At 38.5% G+C, this 12,910-nt stretch overlaps 1 long non-coding RNA gene across 1 annotated transcript in view; it reads left to right on the forward strand.

The window, feature by feature from the left end:
- Nucleotides 1-5,749: 5,749 nt before the first annotated feature.
- Nucleotides 5,750-12,910, forward strand: part of LOC124155586 — a 45,187-nt gene continuing 38,026 nt past the window's right edge. Inside the window, exon 1 of the long non-coding RNA XR_006864204.1 lies at nucleotides 5,750-6,120. This is a non-coding gene — a long non-coding RNA (uncharacterized LOC124155586). The remainder of the gene's footprint in view (nucleotides 6,121-12,910) is intronic.

A 12,910-nucleotide genomic window follows, 5' to 3' on the forward strand; every position in this document is an offset into this window, starting at 1 on the left:
TATGACGTTATTTTACTCAACTTTCTTCTCTTCGGCAACCATTATTATCCTCTGTATTGTGAAATTCTTTAGAACTAATATCATCTACTTCGGACACCGCAAAGTAAAAGTTTCAATATTTCTGAATCTCGACAAGAGGGCAGGTGAAAAATTCTAACGGAATGAAAAAGGAAGATAACATGCGTTCTTGTCATCGTAAAGAAAAGTATTAACTCGAAAGCACACAATATAATTATGAGCGCATTTGTAAAAATTTATACACTGACGCATTTTATCATTAATTAGTCGTTACTCGTCATCTGGGCGTTATTTAGACGGTGCGTTAACCTTTTACAGAACTTATCCACAACATAATTTAAATTATTTAAAAATTGTTTTGATCACCTAAATCTACATCTACACACTAACCAGTAAGCCGCCTCAATAGGCGTGTGGCAGGGGGTGTTAGGTCACCTGCCGTTGACAAATGAAAATGATATGCTCTAACGAAATGCGACCCAGCATTTAGTAAAGTCCTTTATTGTCGATGTGGGAAAAACTAATTCCCATACCTATCCGTTCGGCAAAATATCTCTCTCAATTTATCGTTTCGGTCAGACCTGGAAATGTGGTGGGGCTCTGATATGATGTTCTCCGTTTTCGCTTCGAAAGACATCCACTGTCAATTGCTCAAGCATTCCAAGTCTAACGCGCAGCCTCCGAATCTACAGCGGTTCCCAACCTAATTCGTTTTACATCTGTGTAACACTTTCTGTACGCCCGAAGCGGGTTTATCACGAATCGTGCAGCTTTCCTTTGTATTTTATTAATTTCACGAATTAAGTCTTTCTGCAACGGATCCCATACGCTCGCTGCATATTCAAGGGCCTGGCGAGTGCGAAATATCACCTCTCTTTTAACTTCTCATCCGAAAATCCACCCGCTAAACGCTTGACGAATCCCAGCTTCTTCAGGGCTCCGACAAAAATATTTCTTAAGGCCTGTTTACACGGTACATTAACACGTACGGGTCTAAATGTATGAACAAGAGAATAAACGCCATAATGCACCGTGCAACAACCCAACTTTTGCGAATGGAAGCATAGGAAATAGAACCGGTTCTAATTTGGTTCATGCATTCATACGTGTTCCGTTCCGATCCACAAAAATCATTCATGGAAACAAACATTAACTCGTACGTGTTAATGTATCGTGTAAACAGGCCATTATATGCGTTCCCCAAGATAGGGTCGAGGTTATGGTAACTCCCAGATACCTTACTTCATCTGTCCCCATAATGTTAAAAACATCCACAGAAAATACATGGAGATTTAAGGGCGACCCAAGCAAAAAATACACCGTCGTGCATTTGATCAGATTAATTTCGAGTCCCCACTCTTGGCTCCACACATGGACGTTGTTTAAATTCGTTGATGGAATTTAAAAGCCAGAGTGATCACTAATATGGCGGGATGGATAGCAACGTCGCGACGTTACCATCTTCACTTCCTTTGTAGCCTTTATGTTAATACCAACTACAGCATTAGAATGTTATAGCTGGACAAACTCTGCAAAAAATGCACCGACATGAATTTGCTTAAATTAAGTTCGAGTCCCCACTCTTGGCTTCACAATTGAACGTTCTTTAAATTCGTTTATAGAATTTCATTGTCAGAGTGATCACTAATTTCACGATAGATGACGGCGTCGTTAGCAAATAAGCGTATTTTACTGCTAATGCTAGGGCATAGGTCATTTATGTATATGCCTAAACCTTCCTTGTGGGGCACCTTATGCCACTTCAACCACATCAGAGCTAATTCTTGTTACTAACGATTACTCAGAAAGTCGCGTATCCAGTTTACCACTGTTTCATCTAATCCGCATGACTGTAAATAGTATATGAGTTAATTGTGAGGTACCGTGTCATATGCTTTATTAAAATCTAAGAATAAAGTGTAATAATGTCTTTTCGATTCGACAGATTGAAGGACATCGTGAAGAAAGAGCGCGAGCTGTGTTTCCGGAAGCCGTGTATATATAAAATATTTTCTCAGTAATAAGGTAAAAGGATAGATTAAATCGAAATCCCTTCGTGAAGGGATTCAGGGCAAATTTTTGGCAGGTGGCTCCTCAAGCTACTTGAAGCCTCCTGAATCATCTAGTTATGACAATTATAATATTTCACACAGACATTTTATTTTCGCTTCATATGTTTTCTTATGACGTATACCCCTGCCTCTCTTTCCCGTACTTCATTTATAGTTAAAGGGTTCATAGAGCCCGTCCATATTACGATGGGTTTACTTACATCCAACTAAGTCATCAACAATGTATTCACAACAGTTAATCAGCATTCCACACCTACTTGAATACCTTATAACAACTGTCATATAAAGCCTAAATAAGGTTTTAAAAAGGAGTACTGATATCCGCATAAATAATCGGTTATAAACCAGGACTCAACAACAGCTGTCAACTCAACGTTCTCAACGCGACTAAAGTTAACAGAAGAATAACCAGACCGAAAACCTTTTGCAGTACAAGACTTCGGAGCCTCTGATGAGCTCAGTTATACTCCCAGAACTTTTCCGTAACAACCGCGCACAGTATAGACGTACTCGGCGACGGAGCCACGTAGTAGTAAAAGACAAACGGTGAGTCCAAATGTGAATCTAAAGATAGGCAAAACCTCGCCACGGAGCCCGAAAGAAAACACTGCGTCGGCCCAACGTGAGTGGACGTGGGTTACCTCAGTACATTCCATCCGCTAATCTTAATTCTGATTGGGCTTATGCTAATGGAGTTTGACTCCAGATTCGGTGGCTAGGTCGCGTCCACCTCCGTCCTCGTCGACTCTTTGTTGCTTACGAGCGAGGGATACAGGTCGCTCTATGTGCCAACCTCTCAAGTTTTCACCAACCCGGCCCCATCAGGTAAGTAGGACTTCTGGGTGTCTACATATTTTGGAAAACGATAGTACTTGCATTCTAAGTATGAGGCAATAATGGAAAACTTTCCGAGAAGTAATCGCGCGATAACCAAATGAATCCTAATGTAAACCACCTCTAACATTTTCTGTGCAATGTATAGGGCCATCTTACGATTATTCGCAAGTGTATTGGAAATTTTGTGGCTTGGCTACGTATATGACGGCGTTGATAGAAATTCCTATTATCAATAAAAATCGTAAATTACTCTCACTGTAGCGTTCATTTTATTAAAAATGTATCAATGTGTGATGTTAGTTGTGATATCTATTTTTCGAAATTGAATTCAAAATGGTGTAGCTTATCTACACACATGACGATGATGATGTAAATATCTATTCTAATTATCAACCGCTGATTGATAATAATCGTGAAATATTTCAAATTCGTGTCGTTATGGCGTGTTGTGAGATTTGGACGTTGACAGCAGCAGAGAAGTCAAGAGTGGAAGCATTCGAAATGTGGTCTACCGGAGAATGATAAAAATAAAGTTGATGAAGCGAATATGTGCTATAGACGAATGATGAATATTTAATGGATCGACTGAGTAAGTATAATGAGGAAGAGCCAAGAAAAAAGGGAGAAAAGAGAAATATTCTAAAATCCTTAGGATAACACGGGAAAATTGAGTTGGCAATAATATGAGCCATGACAATCTGATGAAAACAATCTTACAATTAGAAGGACAGGTGGAAGGAAAGGAGGGCAAGGAAAGTCTCCGAAAGTGAAATTCGGATAACGGAATGATGTTTTTACATAAAGAATTATTTCCTTTGAAATAGAGAAAATTAAAATATCCTTATCGTTAAAAGATCATTTTTTTATAGTCTGTCATGGAACTTTGTTAAAAACGGTGGATTTCTAAAAAATATCTGCATTTCTAGAGATTGCATTTAATATTCTGTAAATATTTGTGGGCCCTTACGGATGAATGCACAAGCATTCATCTACTTGACAATTCGCAGTGTGAATGTCTCGTCATCCGGAAAATCATTATCAACCCGTTGCGTGCGAGAGGTGAGCATGTCGTGTGCGAATCTCCACGTCCGCCTTCAAAAATAATTCAGCGTGCTACCTCTGGCTTTAAGCTGATCTATTTAATGTTAAATGAGTACTTTTTTTGTATTTCACCGCTAGAATTTTGTGTATTGGAGTGCTTGGAACGGCAGAGCAAAACGTGTCTCATCTCATTTGATGCCTCATCTATGCAGTGAATAACCCAGTATAGAATAATTACCAAAGTGTACCTCAATGGAGTTTTTGGTTGGTAATCGAGTAAAACTCATCGGATTTCTTGATACAATTACTTTTGCAGTAATTTTTATCAGTAACAATTAATTTTTAAGAAATGCAAGTTTTATTTGTAATTTACTACTTACGTTGGAAGAGGAATCGGTACTATCGATGTAATCGTTAATGGCTCCTAATCGACGCTAACATTACAGATTTCACTGATTTTCCTAGGCCTACGTATAACTTCTAATCCTTGAGTGTCATAATTTCCTTGCTCAGGTTCAGCCACTCTTATGTGCTTATGTTGTAGCCAACAACATGGGTACGAAATATTTGGGTAAACATTTGTGGTGTTACAATAGTTATCATTGTATGCATCGCGAGTTAAGTGCAACTTTAGCTATTTCTGACTCTAGTATTCCATATTTTTACTCCAAAATTTGACATTAATTGCCAAGTGGTCTTTAGAGTGGACAATTTACAAGAAGTAAATATAATTTTACTGATTACTTTTAAAATCACTAATTTATACCCGTAAATGATTGCCTTTTAAAAAGTAACAATAAAATATTTGACATCTCGTGAGACCTGCCTTCATTTTACATTTCGCTGATTGTCATTTTGGTTCCACTAGATTGGTGCAGCCGAGCTTCTTAACCAGGTGAGATTCTACAGCCTCGAATTAATATTAATTAATATGACTCCCTTCATTCTGTGTAACGGAATTAATTACGTTCGACTTTTTTAGTTACTCCGGCAATCAAAGGTTCATTTCCGTGTCTGAAAACTTCGCGGTGCCCCTTCGCTTGATTAAACTGTGGTATTAATTTTAAAGCAACGGACGAAGTGAAGTACCTGGGAGTTATGATAACTCACAATCAGTCGTGGGGAACACATATAAGGAATATTTCTGGCAGAGCCCTGAAGAAGGTAAGATTCGTGAAGCGTATTGTGGGAAGATTTTCGGATAAAAAACTGAAAGAGATGTTCTATTTTACGCTATTCCTGTCCACACCTTGAATATACAGCAAGCATATGGGATGCGGTGCAGAAAGACATAATCCGTGAGCTGAACAAAGTACAAATAAGAGCTACGCGATTCGTAATAGAACTGCTACGGGCGTACAGACACCCATCGAATTAGCCACCGGAGACTCGGTGGCTGCGCGCTAGGCTAAGATTGTTTGAGCAATTGAGAATAGATATCTTTAAGAGTGACATTGAAAAAATAATATTAGAGCCCCTCTATATTTCCAGGTCGGACAGAAGCAATAAATTAAGAGAGATATTTTGCCGATCGGATTGATGTGTTAATTCGTTTTTCCCCCGAACCATAAAGGACTTTAAAAAATGCTAGTCGTTATTTCGTTAGAGCATTTTCTTTCATATGTAAACGGCTGGTGTTCTAACACCCCCTGCACACGCCTTTTTAGGCGGCTTGCGGGGTAGTATGTAGATGTAACCTAAAGGGCAGTGAGTGCAACGAGGTCCGATGCTAAGATTGGCTACATTCAGTTCGTGTTCCGCTCCCGTTGGGTATGGATGTGTTCTCACTCCGTGTGGTTGACTCAACGCTATGCATCGCCGGTTGCTAGCCATTTAGTTTCCGGCCAAATTTGTGAAAATAGTTGCTTTCATTGTGTGGAAGCCTTATTTGTGTAAAGAAAAGTGTGATAAATCGAGCTTATATCCGCCAGGCCTACAACATCTTTCTGGCATTAGTTCGAGTGCAAAGTGTAACACATTTATACGGAATACAACTTTCATCAATAGCGATACCTGCCGTAAAACCTTCCATGGATTTTCTCTACAGGAGGCGCTGACATCGAAGGGATTGAATCAAGAGGTCAATCATGGAAATGTGTGGACTGCCAAAATTTACGAAAGACATCCCGGATGGACAGAAGTAAATCGGAAGGTAAATCCCTTCAGGAAATATTTTATTTGTTCGTAGAGGTTATAAAATAACTAAAGATAACGGATCAAAAAAACTAGGGAACACTACTCATAAGCAATACGATAAATTGGAACACAGGTTAAAGTTATTTGAATCGCAGGGTAAAATATAAGAGAAATTTTTAGATCAAATAAAACCAAATAGTAAAATGAAAATGTGGTGCTTAAGACGCAACTTTCTGACGCACTTAACCGTTCTGATGGCCTTGAGAAACGCATGTTAGGTATTAACACGGAAATCCATGGCATCCCCAGCCAATGTGATGAAAATATGGAAGTAGTAGTGAATAAAGTTTGTGCTGCATTAGATATAGAAATAAATAATAGCCAAATTGTCTACCACTACCCGGTTAAGACGAAATCTAGTTGGGAAACAGGAGGAATTCAACTCCGACTTCTGAATCAGCACGTAAATGATAACCTGTTAGCTAAGTGCCAAATAAATAATTATTTTTTTCTATTCGACTCTTGACCTTCTGATCCGTACCTCCTAGTGAAGTACAATCGTTTTCAATGATATGTAGACATCCATGTGCCCCATTTTAGTGACTTAAAATAATTTCCATGTCCTAGGGATATAAAATGATTTCAACTACGAATGTATCTGGTTAGTTATTGAGTATAGTTGATACTATAACTTGGGATTTTACTCAACGGATATGTGACGGTAATTAGTCGCAAGGAAATTAAGATACAACCACTGCCACTTCCCCTACTTATTTAACCTCAGTGATTTAATCTGTTTAGAAAGAAATGTGTTAAGGTAGATAGAGCCATTATTTTTATAAATGTAGTATTGAATCTTGTATACTCTATTATTTTATAAAATGAAAATAATTATAATTCGAATTTAAACCCTCCTACATTTCACCGCAACAAACGCACATGTAATGAACCTACTAAGCTATGGAGCGACAGCTTCGTAAGTCAGAAACGGTCATTCACGTATGAATATGAAAAGAGGATATACCATGCCGCAAAGTCAACCTTTTTTCGGGGAGATATCGCGGAACAAAATATCGAATTGATGCAAAGATATCTTACTTCCCACTAATTTCATTCCAATCCTCACAGCACGTGTTTCGATTCCTATACAGTCATAATCGGGTAAAAAAATTACTATTTCGGACAGAAATATATATCTTCAAAAGTAGTAGTGGCGAATACATATGCGGGACCGCCCGCATAGCCTAATATTTCAGAACCTAAATTGTAACTTTTTTATATCATAAGATAGCATTGTCTTGTATATGCGTATAATCATTTTGAATAAAACTATCTTAAAATTTGCATGTGACTTGATTACTGTTCATTACGCTTAAAGTATAGGTAGCTCAAAATATCTTTTGCGCTCCCGCTTGAGTTTTTTCTATATCCGTTACTGAAAAGTAGTGAGGAGAAAGGGGGAAAGGATCACAAGGAAGTAGGTGGAGGGGTTGTAGGAGGAGGCGCAGACGGTAAGTCAAGAAGAGTTCATCATACAGACAACCTAAATTCCGGACTTGCGGCATGTCACGATATAAAAAAGGTTTTGGGGAAGGAAGTGGGGTTAGGTAGCAGTCAGGGGAGTACATATAAGATGGGGGAGTGGCTAAAAAACTCATTTCCGTTCAGTAAGTCAAATTTCTTCTTTTTCTTTTTCACTATTTCCCACTTCTCGGCCGCATCCCTTTTTCTTGGAACCGAATAATTTTAATATCGAAAATTTGATGTATGTTTTTGTGCCATTGGGCGCTTTGAAAAGTTGGGTCACGGTTCTCCAAACACCTTTTGCGTTCGGACACACGAGTAAATAAGTTCCTCCCAGTGTGGCCGATATACACCCCCTCAAGTGAGTCACATCATAGTTTGTACTTGCCGCTGAGCCCGAAAGAAAACACCCCGACGGCCCAACGTGTGCGTGAGTTTCCTCAGTGCATTGAATCCGCCTGGGTTTTTGCCCCGGGAGTTCGACTCCCATTTCGCTAGCCAGGCTGCATCCGCGTCCGACCTCGTCGGCGACGTAAAGGCAAAGGAAGCAGCTTGCATTGAGTGCCAACCCTGTAATTGGTCACCGACACTGCCCCATCAATGAAATGGGACTGGTGGGTGTCTGCATATTATTGAAAACGATAATACATACTTGTTTACATTAATTTGTGCTGGTAGAAAGGTGGGGTTGCGCAGAATGATAAGCACTGTAAGTATCTTTGGATTCGTGGAGGTGAAATTTATTTGAGAAAAGTAGAAAAGAAGCCAGCAATTGTAGTTAGCATCATGGATGATGTAAAACATCTTTGATCATTGCTTTTGTGATTCATACTTCAATGGTATAGAAGGTATACCAAGAATATAAGCCTATTTTATGGATATAAATATTACTGTAAATGCGTTTAATGGAATGAATTCCCTATTGATCGCTCATCAGAATATCCGAAGTGCTAGACGCAATTTTAATTTACTACTTTCACATTTAAATAGCATGTAACAATTACCCGATATTATAGCTTTGAATGAAATATGAATACAATCTGATTAAATTAAAGTATATACAGTGAGTGGGTAGGTACCATTCTTATGGAAATTGTAATACTTCTGAAAGAGCAAGAGGTGTGTTAGCGTTCATAAGACATTACATAACAACCGTACTGAGGCCTTGTCATAAAAGCCCTACTGATTGCATGTTGATCAATTTTTCATGCAAGTTTTGATTATTTGATCTCTTTGTCGTCTACAGGGACAAAAAATTTCGATTGATTAATTTGTTATAGATTTTGAACCCTAATCAAGGGGCATATCTCAAAAATTAGTACTGGTCGGTGATATGAATGCTCATTTACTAATGCCCAGCTGCGATCCCAAGCTGTTTACAAATCTCATGAGTTCATGTGGCTTGACTACCTTAATCAATGAAGCAACCAGAATTACTAGACAATCAAGAATTACAATTTTAATCTCCCATTTATGATTTGGGGTTTTTACGCTCTGAAACCAAACTCAAGGAATAGAGAAATAGACAAGAGTGTAGTTAACGCTAGCTAATCACACACTTGCACAAGTACTAAGCGAGCTTATAAGAGGAAAATTTTTTTAGACTTTTTAGTAGTAACTCATTCTATGTTGATGATAGAAATCGATATCATTGACGATACTAGTTATCCCTAAGTAACTATTGCAGCCTTAGAAATATTGGAGTAATTTGTAAAACTAAAACGGAATATTTATTTTATAAATGCTACTTCATTAAATTTGGCGTGATTCTTGATGAATAATACTCGGACTTCGAAGCTAAAGCGTAGAAAAAAACCGCTGAAGTATCATTAAAATACTTCTTAGAAAGCTTACACCAAGGAATCAACGAATATATTCTACAAATACTGAGATGTGATAGTAAAGAACCTCGCAGGTTACAGCAACAATGTTAGGATGGACCTTAGGAAACTGTAAAACTTGCTCAAGAAGTCCGTTACGTAAGGTGAAAAATCGAAGGAACTTGAAGCAAAAGAATGTCGCAAGCAAGAGATATTCAGAGAAAATCTACAACTGTGGACTCGTTATTTAATAAAGATGGGAAACTTGTCAACGAAAATATTAACAAAGCCAACGCGTAAAATTACCACTTATAAAGTTTATGCACGATAATGCATGTAATTTCGACGTTGCATTCCCTGAGGAACCGATGAAAGAAATCAATATTCAACGCGCCGGCATACAAGTGGTCAAGAATAGTAAATCTCCGGGGCCCGAGGGAATACCCGCGCGTGTCCTCAAGGAGTTAGCGACACAGATCACACCGTTCCTAGAGATAATATTCAAGAAGTCACTATCTGAAGGATAGATACTTATACACTGGTAATTGCAAATACCGATATTCAAAAAGGGAAACAGACATGACCCAGGCAACTAATGTTCAATTTCATTAACGTCGATTATTATTAAATGTCATTAACGTCAAGAAAGGTTGCTTGAGCATATCGTAGTTAGCAATAGCATGGCTTTCCTGGTCAGTCATAACTTTCTCCATAGCTGTCAGGTTTTCAAATTGGTGAATTGGAAAGACAGGTCGACGTACATCTTCAAGAGATTTCAAGAAAGCCTTCGAGACGGTACCTCACAACAAACTTTTATAGTAATTACAATCGTACGGATTAAACGAAACAGTGGTTTACTCGATACAAGACTTTCGGAGTGATCGTAAGTTGAAAGTGGTTCTTAACGGAATTATCTCTGATGTAGTTAAATTGACATCAGGTGTCTCAAGATGAACCGTAATCGGTCCCATTTCGTTCGTTATATACACAGATAAATGATTTCTGATCTCGTATTAGCAGTAAAATACGTTCATTTGCTGACGACGCTGCCATCTATCGCGAAATTAACTATCTGTACGGCTTTGACATTCTATCATTGAATATAAACAACGTTCATGTGTTGAGAACCAAGTGTCGAGTCAAGACTCTCAAACTTAATCTGAGCAAATTTACAGCGGTACAATTCTTATGTAGGTTTTCTAACTATTCCCATTGATATTCAGTTGATTTTGTAATCATAAAAGGGGCAGATGAAGCGAAGTATCTAGGAGTTACGATAACATCGAGGCTATCGTGGGAAACACGCAGAGGAAATATATATTTATTGCTGAGTCCAGAAGAAGCTGGTGTTCGTCCAGCTTATTGTGGGAATATTTTAGTATGAAAAGTAAAATAGAGGTGCTATTTCGCACTCGACCGACCACACCTTGAATATGCAACGAGCGTATGGGATCCAGTGCACAAATAATTAATCCGTGAGCTTATTGAATTACAAAGAAAAGCGTCGTGATTCTTCAAAATATGGGCGATACACAGATGTTATACGAATCAGGTTTGAAGCCGCTGGAGACTCTGAGATTACGCGCAAAGCTTATATTGCTTGAGCAATTGAGAATGGAATTCTTTCACAGCGACACGTAGAATATCATAATAGAGCCCCACTACATTTCCATGTCCGACAGAAGCGATGCATTAAGAAAGATATTTTGCCTAACAGGTAGGCATGGAAATTCGTTTTCCCTCGCACGATGAAGGACTTGTATAAAATCCAGGAGTAATTCCGTTGTAGTATTTCCCTTTTATGTGTAAACGGCGACTGTCATTAAGTACACCCCCTGTCACACGCCTATTGAGGCGGTTTGAAGGGTAGTATGTGGATTAAAACACTCTGAAGGCCCAACGTATGCGTGGACGTGAATATTCTCAGTGCATTCCATCCGTTGGGGATTTTGCTTATGGAGTTTGACTCTGCAGCTACGTTATCTCTGTCGCGTCCGCGTCCGTCCTCGTCGGCTCTTGGTGCTCTGAATGCAAAGGATGCAGGTTGCTTCATGTGCCAACCTTCCAAGTTTTCACCGATCCGGCCACATCGGTTAAGTGGGACTCGTGAGTGTCTACACATTATCGAAAACAACAGAATCCATACGAGGATTCGCAAAATAATAAAGGGAAAGTTGAAGCGGCCTACTGACAGGGTTGGGCTAAACACAGGGCTAGGAGTATTCGGAATGCAAAATACACAATACCTTTGACTTGGGTATTTGAAAAACCACCTACAAAATAGTATTAAACTATCCCACCTACTAAATAGTATTATACTATAGTAAAAAACTATCTTTTAAAATACAAAATACCTTTGTATGGAGACTAAGGGATCTTTAAAAGAGATAACCTGCCTAGGCACATTATGGATAGCAAAAATATTTAGAAATCGATTTTAATGAAAGTGAAGCAATATCTGAAACATAATGTCATAGAAGTGATATCGGAGCTTCTTCAAAAGTAAATTAGCATTTTTATTTTTTATTTCAAAATGGGAAAATACCAAAAATCTATATCTGAAATACAGAGTACAAGATAAAATCAGGTCGTGTACTTGAAATATCAAACACGTATTACAAATGTATATAAAATATGTACGTGTTTTAAAATACTTTTATTTGAAATACTGCCCACCCCTGCCTATAAAACTGTGAGTAGCCATTTCAAGGAATGGAGTACAAACTTAATACCCTAATGGACTAGTATAGAAATATTTTGACAACAGAAGAAAGCTTAGCTCAAAAATTATAATTATCGAAGAGGAAAGTGGGTTAAACAAGGATGACATGGGAGCCACCATCTTAAGATCGGAAATTGACGCTTCAATAAGAGACCTGCGAAAGAATAAGGCCCCAAAAATAAATGAAAATCCAGCAGAACAAATAAAAAATGCAGGAGAGAAGTTCTTAGCTCAACTGAACTAACTAAAACTATTTGCGGTATGCACTCAACAAGAGATTTACCTAGTGACTTCGAGATGAACTTTCCTATTCCCAAAATGAAAATAGCAGAGAATTGCGAAGATTTCAGGACCAGAAACCTGACGACAAATGCGTCGAAGATGCCGACTAGATCATGAACAGGAGGAAGGAACGAAGAGCCGAGGAATTCCAGGATGAGGAACAATTCGGATTTCGGAAAAGCAAGGGCATAAGAGAAGCGATTTTGGCTGCTCTGGGCTGCTCATAGACAAGCGAATGGAAAAGAATAAAACGAATTTCATAGCATTTGCCGACTTGTTGAGGACCTTTGATGGCGTGGACAAACTCGATGCTTAGAATTCAGAAAGAATTTGGAATGCTTTAAAATAATTGTAGAATCGCTGACATTTTGAATAACAACCAAGTAGCTGTGGTATACTGTGGACCCAACTGTGTAGAAGCAAGAATTGGAAAAGAAGTGGGACAAGGGAGCGCCCGG

The sequence above is a fragment of the Ischnura elegans genome, chromosome 3, assembly GCF_921293095.1.
Source record: "Ischnura elegans chromosome 3, ioIscEleg1.1, whole genome shotgun sequence".
NCBI classification, from domain to species: Eukaryota; Metazoa; Arthropoda; class Insecta; order Odonata; family Coenagrionidae; genus Ischnura; species Ischnura elegans.